Here is a 15,556-nt window from a genome sequence, read left to right on the forward strand (position 1 = left end):
AAAAAAAAAAAAAAAATAACATTAAACAGATATATGTAGATACATATATATACAGATCTGACTATCTACAGATATGACTGTATATGACGATCTCACACTCCCTCTGTCACTCACCCCCTCTGTCACACCCCCCTCTCCATATGAGAGAGAGAGAGAATGTGTATATATATATATATATATATATATATATATATATATATATATATATATATATATATATATAATATGCATATATGTATACATAGAGAGGAATATAGGAATACATAGTCAGATGTAATTAGAATATGTAGAAATATATATATAATACACACATACAGATATAGATATATGTATCATATATATAATACACACATACAGATATAGATATATGTAGATACATACAGATCTGACTATCTACAGATATGACTGTATATCACGATCTCACACTCCCTCTGTCACTCACCCCCTCTGTCACACTTCCTCCCCCTCTCCATATCTATAGCAATATATGTACATTGATATATACACATATATAATATATATATATATATATATATATATATATATATATATATGTGTATATGTGTGTATATATATATATATATATATATATATATATATATATATATATATATATATATATATAATGTGTATTATGTGTGTGTGTGTGTGTGTGTGTGTGTATATATATATATATATATATATATATATATATATATACATATATATATATATATATATATATATATATATATATATATACATATATATATATATATATATATATATATATATATATATATATATACATATATATATATATATATAATATAGAGAGAGATGTATATATATTCTGAGTGAGGCACATGTGTACACATGTATTGCAACAGGTGCCTGGTGACACAGGCATGGAGTGAACACCAGTGTCAAAACTGGAGTACCATACCCCATTTCAAATCACCTACACCAGTAACCACCAGATATGTAATTGGCTGCCCACCACTGCTTGTGCCAGGGGTGAACAGGGTCATAAATGTGTGCAACAGTCCCCCCAATGATAGTCAGTGGCACACTATTCCTGGAATACCTGCACATGGTATGTGTCAGCAGACATGGTGTATCAGCTATGGACATGTAGGTCAGTGTACCCCTCCACACCACACAATGGCTGCCACGGTATGTACCTCACATGACAGCTACAGATATGGAGAAGGACACAGTGACATGTACAACACTGTGACAATGCACCCAAACACATTACCAATGCACAGTGACTGACAACACCACAGAGTACGCACCTACTACCCACATAGAGGTTACCACTCCTGGATTTACATACTTAAGTCACACCCATGACAGATGTCCAACAACCATTGTAACACCATCCACAACCTAAATGACTGCTGTGTGTCATCCTTGACACCGCAGTAGAGAGCACATGGCGGAGGTACAGGTTCCTACCCACAGAATAAGACATACCCTGCAATAAACCACACAGCGTTAAGAAGCAAGACTCACCATGAGTACATGTCACACATACCCCTGCTGAATGTTAGTCAGATAGGTAATATGCCATATGAGTCACCCTGTGTAACTGACAGGAGCAGGTATCATCACATCACATGTGTCACAATGGTCAGGGTAGCAGAACAGTATGCTGCTGTAGTCCCAGGGGCAATAGCATGTTGTATTGTATTTTAATGTATTGTATTGTGTTGTATTGTACTGGTATGTAGAGGTGCCTCCTACGTGGAGTGGGACCACTGCTGCTGTACACCAGTGTACAGGTACATATCCTGTAGTCAGGCTAGTGTTACATAGCACCTCTATATGTGTGTTTAGCTCCTCTTGGAGTTGTAGCATGCAACCGGGGATACCATCAGGTCCCATTGATGCTGTGTTTTCTGCTTTTCTGAGGGCGGCTCTCACCTGGACATCTGTGATGACAGGGAGGTTACATTCAGCTGGGATAAGTATGTCTTAGTTTGGGGGAGAGGGAGGGGGGAAACTTGCACTGAACCTGTCTGCCACAATGTTGCCAATATCTGTGGGTTCAGTGAATTATTTGTTGTGTACTAGCTATGAGCATATTGGAGGGTTTCTGACCAGGTTTCTAACATAATTGAAGAAGGCCTTGTGGTTATCTTTAGTGTCCCCGGTGATTTCCCTCTCCAAGTTGCCCATGGATGTTTGTATGAGAGAAAATAGCTCTTTACTAGTGCTGATCAGACATGCCTTCCCTTTATGGAATTATGCTCTGTCTTGCAGTAGCTTCCATCTTTTGTTATACAATCTGTCTATGGCTGGGGTCCACCAGACAGGTTGCTTTCCCTTTGTGGAGAGTGTCTTGGTCTTGTATGGGATTGCATGATCCATGCATTCTCGGAGATGTCCGTAGAAATCATTTGTGAAGGAGTCAGCATTGTGGGTTGTGTCTTCCACTGGCCCAGTGGGCTTAAAGGATACCATCCCAGTGTTACAAAGTGTAAAGTTTGCATTTGAAAGGTTATTCACTATAGTCGTTTGTGCTGGTGGTGGAGGTGGGATATGTATATCCAGGGCAATTAGTTTGTGGTCAGATCACAGTAGTTGATGATGTACCCCATACAGTACCTCTGTACAAACCCCCAGAGTGAGAAGGTGCTTTGGACCTGAATCAGTGTTCTGACTGCTGGGGTTTGTTAGTATGTCGTATGGAGTGTGCCAGGTACTGTTGCACAGTTGTTGGCTGAGCACTGATACCTGGCCATTTACATGTGTATCCACCAATAGACAGACAGAAGCTATATATGTGAGATGTTGTATCACAACAGTTGAGTAGTATGTGTGCCAAATGCTGCTGACATATTTTGCTGATATGTTATTTCCTTTTTCAGGACCATGGCTCACCAGCGCAATCCAGCATACTCTGCAGCTTAGGATGAGGAAATACACCAGATCCTGGTGTGAGATTATGCAGTACTCTTTTCCCGCACCAGCCAGAATCAGCAGGAGAGGGCTGCACTGTGGCAAGACCTGGTCCGTCGGGTAAATGACATAGGCACGCATAATAGGACATATGAGCAGGTACGACATCACTGCAGTGATTTAATCAGAAATGTCCATCAGCGTGCGTCGGATATCCACAGGCAACAGGTTGCCACAGGTGGTGGGGTGGCTACACATCCCCCACTCAGACTGGAGGGACTACTCATAAGTGTTGTGGCTCCAGCCCACCAACAACAACAGCAGCAGACCTGCATTATGATGGAGGCTGGAGCCACACAGCACCAAGACTACGAGCGTGCAGGTAATATGCCATATGTATAGTTGACTGTTGTGTACACTGGTAGTTAATGCATGTGTGAGGTGTGTCCTTGGCTTGTAGCTGTTATCATAGTATTTAATGTGCAAGTGTGATATTCTCAATATCAGCAGCTGACCTGTGAAAGGCAACTGTTGTACTACTGCCCTTTATCATACTCAGTAACAATGGCACAGTTGTGCCCACTGACATTAATTTCCTCACTTCTGCAGGTCCCTCTGGTGTAACAGCAATGCAGCCTATCCATGCTGGTGAGTATGTATTAACAATACCTTTAATAGTCTTGATAGTAAAAGTAATATTAGGCTCACTTAGTAGTGCTCTATGTATGCATGCAGGTGTGTCTATGTCTGTGTGTTGATATCTCGCATATTGAGTAGTGTGCATGTGTGCACCTGTGCATGTGTGCATCACTGGTAACATTGTATAGACATTGTAAACTGTGTTTCCTGTTTCCCTCCCACAGGTTCTGGTGCTGCTCTGGTGTCATGCAGCAGGGAACCTGAATCAGGTGCCACGGGTACTGATAATGATGACATCTGTGTAATGGCACAGGAAGGTGTGCCAGGGTCCGTCATTGGTCAGCCAATTGACAGTACACAGCTGTCAACCCCATCAATGCGCACAGTCATCCTGCCAATACACCCTTTGTCACCAATGTCCATAGATGATGAACAGGATACAGTGGGCATTGACCAGGGTAATGTGGTATCTGTGGCACAGGCTTCCCCACACAGCAGCCATGGGCATGGCCCTGAGATGGTACCACACAGACAGATGTACAGGGGTTCTCGTGGGAGCATCCGTGAATGTACTACCCCTGTCAGACCTGCCCACAGAGGTCTTCCAACCTCAGCTATGTTTCGGGCTGTCATGCAGGCACAGTCACGTATGGAACGGACAGGGTCTGAGGGAGCTGACAGCATGTCGCACAGCCATGACTGACAGTATATGTGACATTGCGGCTGCCATCCGTAATTTCACCGATGTCATAGACTAACGTTGTGGGGACATATTAGATCAGTTCCACAACTACATGTCCATGAGCCAGGGCAATGGTGGACGGTTGAGGCGTAGACGTGGGCATATGCCAGCAGCAGCTGGCAGTCATCGCAGACGACAACAGGGCCACGGCTGCCCCCATAGTGCCAGCAGCAGCCCCAGCAATGCTGGGTCTGTGCTGTCCACAGACCACCCCAGGAGACCACGTGCACATGGCTCTGGACAGGTCCAACAGGGTTCTGTGTCCAGTCAATGAACACCTGCTTCTGATGACAGTACCCAGTCTGGATTGGTACCGGATACGGTCCGTAGCACCCCTGCAAGGCACAGGTACCGCATCCGTGGCCAGAGACACTGATCTGTATGACCTGGCAGGTAGTCTGTGGCTGTCCACAAACACTGGTATATGGCAGCCATGAGGTGGAACTGTGTGCATCCATACACACATGCGAATTGACAACACCTAGGGCTACCGCATACACGCACACACTGCATCAACATTGCCCCACCTTGTACTGCTGTCCCTCACCAACACACATACACATGCATGTCAATTGGTGGTATCAGTGGCAGACTCAGGCATACCAAGTTCACACCCTGTGCATATGATGAAACTGTGCCACCTCCTGCAATCTGTAACATCAGTGCAAGTACAGGTTAACATGTTGCTGATGCACAGGGTGACTACATAGGCGTGTAGTAATAGTGTCATGTTAACAGTACTGTGTGCTGATATAATTGTGTGTATATCCCAGCATGCCTGATGCAGTAAGGGTATGATTGTCTTGTACTGTTTTCTACACCCATGGTAAGTACCATAGTGTATCATCTGCACATGTTTGCATACTGGTGGTAAGGATGTCAACAGAAGGTCACATACATAGGTAGCACAGGGGATAAGGTAATGAAAGTATTGATACACAATGATGGACATGTAAACTGCAAGTGGCATGTTGCCCACACTGGACTCTGCAATGCGGATGTTTGAGGATGTTGATGTGTGCAGTACTACACGACTGGTACAGGACACAGGAGCACCCTAGCACTGCAAGCTCACATCTCATACCATGCTAGACAGCCCCAACACACAAATCTAACTGTCACAGGAGGGAGAGTCCCCATACATGTCAGGGATACTGTGGTGGCAGGACAGGTAGCATACATCCTACTAAGTATGGAACCACTGAGTGAAGGCTCAGTGTCTGTTATTTGACATGTGTATTACTGCAGGTATGAGCACCTGGGTTTCCATCCGGTTATTGCACATCCTGACGGTACATGGTCTGTACACTTGTGTGCGCTGAGACTGGACCCTGGCCATCTGACCTGTGCATTTCCATGTACATGTGTATAGTGCTTGCATATTTGCACGGTTACCTACTGGAAGTGGTACAGCTTGTTGTGCAATGGACTACATGCAGTCCTGCTTACTGTAGCTTTGTTTGCATGCATGTTTGCTTGCAGTTACCCTGGAACACTGATCCCACCTGCAATGCAGATTTACAGAGTTTCTGTGGACTCCTAGTGACATCTGCATAGCTTACTATATGTATGTCCATGTCTCACTTGACAGAATGTCACTGTTTGTCCTGTTCACATGTACGTTGCCTGTGACGCATTGCATATGACTTTCCTGGCATTTGACCACGTGAGCAGTCATATATGCCAGTGCTAACTAATCACAGGCACAACACCCTCACATACTCACCTTCTGTACCTTGTTCCCCATTGGCCCTATGTGCTGTTAATCACCATGGCAATCACAATACTATGATAGCATGTGCAAAGGTCACTTGTCAGTCACCTCTATGGTACAATTGTGGAATGTGCATGTCATGTGGCAATGTCACAGCTGCCACATGTACAGTCAACCATCTCCCCTACACATGGACGTACAACACATGTATGAGATGCAACCACATAGCCAAACTGGGGACTAAGCACTCTGAACCCAGTGCTGGCATAACCTGTAAGGTGGCATGAAATACTACAGTAACTACAATACCAGTCTAATGTAGACCTACACTGACAGCAATCCAAACACATGAACACACTGGGGCATTCGTGGAGCCTCAGAATAGCATCCTGCCTGAACAGCAGACACCTCTGCAGCTGGCACACAGGCATACATTGCTGGAACACAGCATGTGCAACACATAACACACATCCTGTGTGCCAAACAGTCATTTGTGTGCCAAACAGTCACAGCCTGTACGGCTAGACAACACACCTGCTACAGTTGTGTTGGGTACCTTTATTGTCCAGTACAGTGAGGTCCCGCTCACCAGGCTGGACAAGGTGAAGGTCCCAGTGATATGCCCGTGGGGCACTATGGTCCACCACATAACACAAGCATACAGGTCAGTCAGAGGTATGGACACATGACTCGGTCATTGTCCGTGCCACTATGGCTGACCTGTGATGCACCTCCCTGGACTACATGATAGGGGACATAGAAGGGCTCTCGAGCATGTGGCACAGGCTGGTATGACCCTGACCTTGGTTGGCATCATACCCTCACCAAGAATGCTGATGAATTACTGTAGCTACAACACCCTAGCTGAAAGGTTCCTAGCATGTAGTCACTGCATTGCTATGGAACAACTTGTTACCACTCCCACAACAGGTGAAAACATGCAGCACCTATTCATCAACAACATGTAGACTATATGCCCCAGACCAGATGTGTACCCCTCGCTGCTAGGATGATACCATATACAACTCGCACTGTATATACACATACCACATGCAGCACCTGCACAGAAAGCCACAGTCATAATGTTATCCAGTGCAAATACCATGTATTCACATGTGGCAGGCGTCAGGCATGGGAACTATTGAAGGTCACAGGTATATGTGTATTTGGCACACACATACATCATCTGTGTGCATTGCCATTACTGGTTTAATCAATGTCATGCACAACCTACACACATGGGCATTCTGTGCGACAAAAACACACGTGGCATGTGTGGAATTCAAAGCCATAACTAACTGTGCTATGACAGTAGTGAGAGATGCAGTAGCAGAGCGTGATAGTTGCATTACTGGGAGATTTGCCGTCTTCTGCTGTACTTGTAGGGTGCTGACATCATCTCTGTGTAGAGATTGGAATATGCAGCAGCTGGTGTGTTGTGTGAGAGAACTGACCCTTTTGGCAACCAGTACATGTAATTGCACACACCCTACTTCCACCCCACACACACACACACACACACACACACACACACACACACACACACACACACACACACACACACACACACTTGCCATTTGCAGGATTCAAACCCCTACCTAACTGTTATGACACTCAAGACGGACGCATTAGCAGAGCGCGCTATTCGCATTACTGGGAGGTTTCCCTTCTCCTGCTGTACTTATAGGGTGCTGACATCAGTGTTTAGAAAGGGGAATGTTCTGCTAATTGCCAAAAGGGACATTTCTCTCACACAGAATTGCACACACTAACCCCCCTCACCCAAACGCACACACTTGCCATTTGCAGGATTCAAACCCCTACCTAACTATATTATGACACTTGAGGGAGACTCATTAGCAGAGTGCACTATCTGAATTACTGTGCATCTGTTCTGCACCTGCAGCATTTATAGGGTGCTGACATCATTATTTATACAGAGGTATGTACATCTATTACTACCTGTCAGGTGGGGGATAGCATATATATGCATTTGCAGCCACCTACTTCAGGGTCAGATATGCACATCAGCACTGGCAGGTTATGTTTTATACCATGCTTTGTGACCACAGGACCTGTAACGCACAACACAACCAGTTCAGACCACCCCTCCCACATCCGGGACACACTTTGCTTCCCTGGGAACAGTGCCAAGATATGAAGGTGTTCACATACACCATGCCAGTTAACGGAAGTACTCTGGCCTCTACAACATTACCCTACAGCCACTTCAATTTGTGAGTCCGTGTGCTATGGCAAGACCACTCCCCACAGCCACAAGGGGGAATACATATTGCACCTGACCATCTGCAACATGGGTACTCACTGTTCCACACCAGAGGCAGACCACCATTGTTGATATCTTACCATACCCACCTTTCCCTGGACATACATATCCCATCCCCACCCCCAGGCAAGGTTGTCACTGCAAACAGTGTATTTATCAAAAGCAGACTTTGCACTTGTGAAGACTGGGGTGGAAGACTTCAAAGGACCCATGCTGGGGGAGTATACAGGCCACTCTGCATAACCCTTGACAATTGCATTCTATGAGCATGTGGAAGGTTTGCATTGATCATGCTATCCCAAATATGCCCATGACTCCTCCACAACAGGACACCCTGTCAGGTGTACACCAGCCATATATGAGCTGTCCAACAGATGGAGTGAACTAATACATTGCAGAGCAGTAGCCCCAGAGGGAGGACATCTCAACTGGCACGACACTTCAATCCTTCATAATCGTCATGACAACGTGTTGATAGTGAAATTGTCCAGACACTGCAGTTAAGGCTCCCCTCAGTCTGTTATTGATGCCCACTTACTGTTAGAGGTCCTCACCAACCCTCTTCCAGCACACACCAACAACATGGATGTGGCATAGCAAATTCAACCCCTGGAATCTCCACTGTGTCCCTGCTTGACGGAGGCACAGCACACTAGCCTCAAACGGTGCCTTATGTGACCTACTTTACAGTGGCACAGTAGCCTACTGTACTGGGGATGCAGACGCCAAGCACACTCTGGCTAAGCTTTCATTCCCTAGGTCAAACAGCCTAGTATTGTCCTCTACACCCATATGTTTAATTGTCAGATGCACAATATTTGTTGCTGATATTTGCAGGTCTTTATTGTCATAGCATTCCCTGTTTCTATGAACAACTTGTGCATCTGTGGAAGATGTTTGAATATGAGAGGGATCCACTATATCACTTATGTCTCTAGTCATTTAACTGTGTACACTGGGCAGATTGCTGTAATGTGGTTGGTTCCTGGAATAACACGTACAAATACCAGATGTGTGGCCAACTGCTAAACTGAGATATGGCCTGTGTGAGCATGCCCAGTTCAGCCTTTCCATGGCATGTTGTCTGACATATGTCTCATTTATCAAAGTGTGCGAGCATGCCCAGTGTGAGCTTTCCATATGTTGAACTCTGCAGTCCACCACATTTGTGGATGTGTGAACTTCAACAATATCTCACGTTTATGGTTGTGTGTTGGGTGTCATGTTGTGTAGTTACTGGCCAACTGCTTCGTGTCTGAACAAAACAGGGATTATACTGTGCCTACAGGGTTTGAATGGGATACTTTGCATACAGTTGTCAACATCCTTTCATACTGACCTAACACTGTAGTACCATATAGTGTACTGGTTCAGTACTTTCACTGTCGTGGACAGTATCCTGGGCTTTAGTCCTATCACTGCTTTCATAGTGAGCACAACAGACAGTTGTGCACATATGACCATGTTGCATTATGTTCAGATATGGACTACTTAAACCAGGCTTGTCCAACATTGGTAGTGTATTACACAACTTAGGTGGACATTGGCAAACACTAGCGATGTGCCTTAGGCCATTTCTAATGCTAGTCAGAGTGTGTTTGTCCTTCGACACACATTGTAACTGGAGTTTGCCATGACATATGTCATGGTTAGTATACCGTGCCTCAGTCTACCTGTGACATACCAGTGATACCCAGGGCAAACCTACTATCTCCCATCCACTCATCAAGATTCTTCTTGAGGAGAGTCGCTGGGTGACTCTCTGGCTAACCTGTACTGGGAGTTTACTCAAGAGTGGGGGTGGCTTCTGTGTTATGGATCATTCAGTACAGCTTGTCCTATGTATGTCAGTGCTGGGGTTCAGGTCTCTCATGTGCATAGCTCACTGCCATTCAGATTGTACAAGGTGCAGCACGTTCATTGATTCCAGCTTGGACATGGCTTTATACATCAGGCACAGCTTGCCTCTGGGTGGGCAGTATGGCAGTGTGTGGAGCTGCAGTTTGTTTAATCAGGCAACACATGGCATCTGTTCAAGCTCTTTGATACTCCTGGTGAGGTACTTTTGGGGTCTTTCCAGTTGATGGAGGTGTCTGCTGCGGTACATCCCACAGGGGCCATTGTAGTCAATTGTGACGCTGATGAAGGATGACTGCAGAGCCACAATGACCTCCCCTGATCTAGATCTGACTACCTTCATGATTAGGTGGGGTATATGGTATGTTTCTGTAACCACTACAGCCACATGCTTGTTCAATGCAAGATATCTATCAACTTGTCTCCCCAGGTCTCTTATTACATCTTAAGTACTTAATGGGTTAACACCTATGTGGTAATTGGTGAGCACTTACTGTATATCCACAGGGGTTGACTCTACACTTTTCTGCAATTAGCTTGCTGACATGGCTATGGCACCAGTTGTTTGTTTCTATGTTGCCCTTTTGTGGGATGCTTGTGTCAGCTGGAGGATCAGATATGGTGGCCAGTTTGTAATCCTCTGCAAACTTGTTCAGACACGGTCCTTCCATGTTGGCCTGTACCTATGGGGCATGTATACCAAACAAGGGAGGTCCCAGGACCGAGCCTTGTGGGATGCCAGTTGTATCTGGTTTGTAGTCTGACATGGCTGCAGCATTTCTGACCATGTCAGTTCTGTCCTTGGTCTGGTTTGCAACCCCTATACTGACATGGGAGTTTATATTTAAGCTGGTGAGCTTATCTATAATGAACACGTGGGGTATTGTATGGAAGCCTTTTGCAAGGTCCAGCTAGGCTGTGTGGACCACATTCCCCTCATCAATGACCTTAATGACTGTTTCAAATGATTAAGGGGCAGGATCTGCACTTAAAAAAGCCACACTGGGTAGGGTCCAGTGTCAGTAGGTCCCCAATACCTTTTGAGTGAGGTACATGCTGATCTTTTCCATAGCTTTGCAGACCAAGCTTGTCAGCATTCTGGGGTGGTAGTTTGCAGTATCCATTCAGGCAACACCTTTGTGGAGAAGGACCACTGTTGTTGTACACTGCTCTTTGGGTACATATCCTGTGGTAAGGCTAACCTTGAACAGTAGTGTTATTTGGCATTCCATTCTTCTTGGAGTCCATGTTGGACTCAACCCATGACACTATCTCATACCATTGATGCTGTGTGTTTTGCTTTGTAGATGCTGGCTGTTACCTCAGCATCTGCAATGTCAGGGGGCCAGCACTCTGCTGGGATAGATATTTTGCATTTTTTTTGGGGGGGCGGGGGTTGCACTGCACCTGTCAGGTTGGATGTTGGCAATATGTGTGTGTGTTTGGTATGTTGTTTGTAATATTTGAGTGATTCAGAGAATATCTGTGACTTCCCAACAAGGTTCCTACCATCAGTTAAGAAAGCCTTGTGATTATCCTTAGTGTTCTGTACAATTTGTATCTTCATAGGTTCATACTAGGCTATCCACCCTAGGGCATTTATAAGCCTAGCCAGAGTATGTAGCTTTCGCCACCCCTTGATATGTGGATATTATGGCCATTTATGATTTACTTTACTGTGCCACTGTCTGGATGTGACGCAGTGAAGACCCCCCAGTGTACATCTACGATCATCCATCCACTTGGCAAAATTCCTGTTGAAGAGAGTCGGTGAGGGGCTCTGCCTAACATGCAGTGGGATTCCGTTCCAGGATGTAGGGAGCCTCTGGGTTATGTATCTGTCCCTCCAGCACATCCTATTTCATTATGTGTTGAGGTTGACATCTCTCACAGCTCCGATGGATTTGGGTTTTCTGGGGTGGAGCATGTCCATTACTCCTGTGTTGGACATGGCCTTGTACAACAGGCATGCAATGCCTCTGCATAGGCAGTATGTGACTGCATACAGCTGGGGTGTCTACAGCCAGGCAGGATATGACAAATATTTAGGACCCTTTATCCTCTTGGTGAGGTACCTTTGAGGTCTTTCTAACTGCTGCAGGTGTCGGGTAAGGTACATCCCAAATGAGGCATTGTACTAGATTATGGGTCTGATAAGAGAACAGTATAGGGGCACACTGACCTCTGTTGACGTAGATGTGAATCCTTTCATGATACGGTGTCCAATATAAACAGTCTTCCTAGCCACGTTGGTAATGTGTGTGTCACATGACAGGTTACTGTCCACTTGTGTCCCTAGTTCCCTGATTACTCCTTCCATACATAATGGATTACCACCTATGTGGTAATTTGTGAGTATCTTGTTTGGTATTTGGTGAGACATTCATACTGTCCAGCGTCTTCAGGACGGCTGAGTGGGGTTCCTGTGTGTGTGTGTTCTGTAGCATGCTACAGACTGTACAGCAGTTTTGCCTATGTTTAGTTGCACATGGGTGGTCTCCAATGCTTCATGCATTGTCAGTTACCTGGACGTGTGGGTGTCTGTGCTGAATATGGATACTGCCCCTCCTTTTATGTTTTGGTCCTGGTTTTGGGGCTATAACGCATGATATGAGGTATAACCTGGTAGTGCTGGTGTGCTGTCAGGAGCCTTGCTGCAGGTTTCCATCACTGCACGGACATCAATGTTCTCCATACTGGAGAGGGCCTCGGGAGCATGCATGTTGAGGTTTACACGTCTGGCATTGGGCAGCATTACCCTTATGTTTCTTTCCACTTATGTTTTCTAGGGAGGTGGGTTAGTCTTTTCAGCCTTGCCTACGAAAGGCTCTGTGGAGGTGGCAAAAGCCTTATCCAATATCCAGATGCCCAGGGGTAACAGGTGCAAGCCATCCCTGGCACAGCAGCGTGGCTTGTCAAGCATGATATCCCAAGCAGACAGACATTGGATCCCCTTGGAATGACACCAGTAATTGTGCCACTTGTTAAAGCTGATCATTCTGTGTTTGAACTGTGGCATCATTCTTGATGAGAGTAGGATGCTGCACACGGTCAGTGTCATACCGCTTGGACTACATACTCAGAGCTCATCTATGTCCCTTTTCATGTAGTCCGGGGAGGTACATCTCAGGTCATTCACGCCAGCATGGACAATGACTGCATCATATTTCTAATTGCTTGCGTACTTGTGTTGTGGCGTATTGTAGCAGCCTACAGGCAGCTTACTGTACTCTTTCCCTTGTTCAGTCTGGTGAGTGGGACAGCAGTGTATCCGACTATGGAGTCACCTATTAAAACTGTATCAGGCATGTTGTTTCTCCTTCTGGCCTGTGACTGTTTGGCACACCAGCTTTGTGTACTATGTGTTGCATGTGCTATGTTTGGAGGTAGTGGTTGCTTGGGTGTCTGCTTTGGAGGCCTCTGTTGATGTGGTCTGTTTGTAATTAGGGCCTCCGGGAATGTTTTTCTGTGTTTATCTTTGGTTTGCAGTTGTGATAGGTCTATGTGAGACTGGGTTTGTGGTGTGTGTGGTTACCTTCTCTTCCTGACAAGTTTTGACAGTACTGAGTTGAGAGAGCTCAGCCTCCGGTTTGGATAAATGGTTGCTTCTCTCACATATATTTGTATTACTTGGGGGGAGGTGAGGGTTGTTTGTGTACATGGGGCAGGTGTAACATTGCCTCAAGATTCACAGATTCAACTTGTTGTAGCTGGCCTTAGTGGATTGTATGAGTGGACATATTTTATTGCCATACTACTGATCAGTGATTACTTCCCTTTTTATGTTTGCTCTATCATGTAGTAGCTTCCTCATTCTTTTGCATGGTTTGGTAAAGGCTGGATTCCACCATGCCAGATGCCTGCGTGTATGGCATTGTGTCTTGGTTTTATTTGGGATTGCATAATCCATGCATTCCTGGCAGTGTTTATGGAATGCCTGTATAACAGGTTCTGAGGTGTGGCCCATATTTTGCACCTGCACAGGGCCTTTAATGGATTCCACATCAGTTTGGAGGAGTGCAACTTTTGCTTTACACATGTTTTTCACTGTGGTTTTCTGGCCAGGGACTGTGGTCAGGATGTGTATATCCAGTGTGATTACTCTATGGTCTGGTCTTACCAGTGAGGGATACACTTCTCATCTTGCCATCCAGTACCCATGTTGCTGATTATCACATCCAGTATGCTTACACCTCTTGTGGGAGTCGTACGTTGTTCCTGGGCATTTTGGTTTATGGATTCTAGGCCCTTTTGTCCTACAGTGTTGGAGCTAGAATAATGCTCCCAGTCTGTTTGGGTATTTTCAGTTACCCAATATAATGTGGTTTGGAGGGCTTGATATATTCATGTATTCCAACATAGGCCAAGTGCAGTTTCTGGTGTTACGATGGTAGTCTGTAGCAGGCTATAAACTGGGAGGCAGTTTTAGCCACTGTTACTTGATCATGGCTAGTCCATGCTGCTTCTTGTTGTGGTACCAACATGGGGGTGTGGTTATCCTTGACCATTATTGCTAGTCACCCTCCTTTTGTAGCTTGTTCCATGTTTTGAGTCTGTATAGCACAGTATGAGGTGTAACCTGGTAGTGTTATGGTGCTGTTGTGAGCCTTGACCCAGTTTTCTGTTACATGACAGATATCAACATTCTCCATACTGGGGGAGTTTAGACTGCATGCATCTTGCTGTTAAGACTTCTGGCATTGTGTAGCATTACATCTAGGTTCTTATCCCTTGTGATACCTATGGAGGTGGGTTTGTGTTTTGAGCCTTACCTATTCAAGGCACGCTGTGGGTAACGGCCTTTGCCAGTATCCATAAGGCCAGGGCTGATAGGTGCACGCCAGCCCTAGCAGGTGGAGCATCATGTCATGCTCAGCATGTCATCCCAGGCTGGCACACATTGAATCCCCTTTGACTAACCGCAATACTTCAGCCAATTATTGCAATTGATCATCTCATCGTCATATTGTGGCATTATGCTTGGTGAGGGTAGGATGTTACTCGGGGTCATCAAGTTTGCATATACTACATGGTGTTACATTGCTTAACACATGGCATTCATGCCTCAGGTGGTGCTGCAGGGCTGCCTCTGTCGGATGCACATACTACACTCCCTGTACATGTTCGAGAGCAGGTTATGTCATTTTAGGCATCCCTGTTATATGAGTGAGTCAGAGAGGGGTATAATTCCCAGGGTTCCTACTGAGCCAGTGTATGTGCTTTGCATTGCCTCTTTGCTAAGGCCAGGGCATACTGGGCATGTCTCCTTCTGCCTACTGGGGCAGGCTCAGGTTGTTCCTCCTCAGAGTCGCGCACTGCCTGTGATGGCCTTGGCAATGGTGGGGGGCTGTTTGGCCCGGCCCTATGCTGGTCCTGCTGCAGCTGTTTTCGCAAGATCATATTATGTAGCATAGCACGTACCATGACAATT

This window comes from Protopterus annectens, chromosome 15.part0 (assembly GCF_019279795.1).
Source record: "Protopterus annectens isolate FY-2018-M chromosome 15.part0, PAN1.0, whole genome shotgun sequence".
Taxonomy (NCBI): Eukaryota; Metazoa; Chordata; order Ceratodontiformes; family Protopteridae; genus Protopterus; species Protopterus annectens.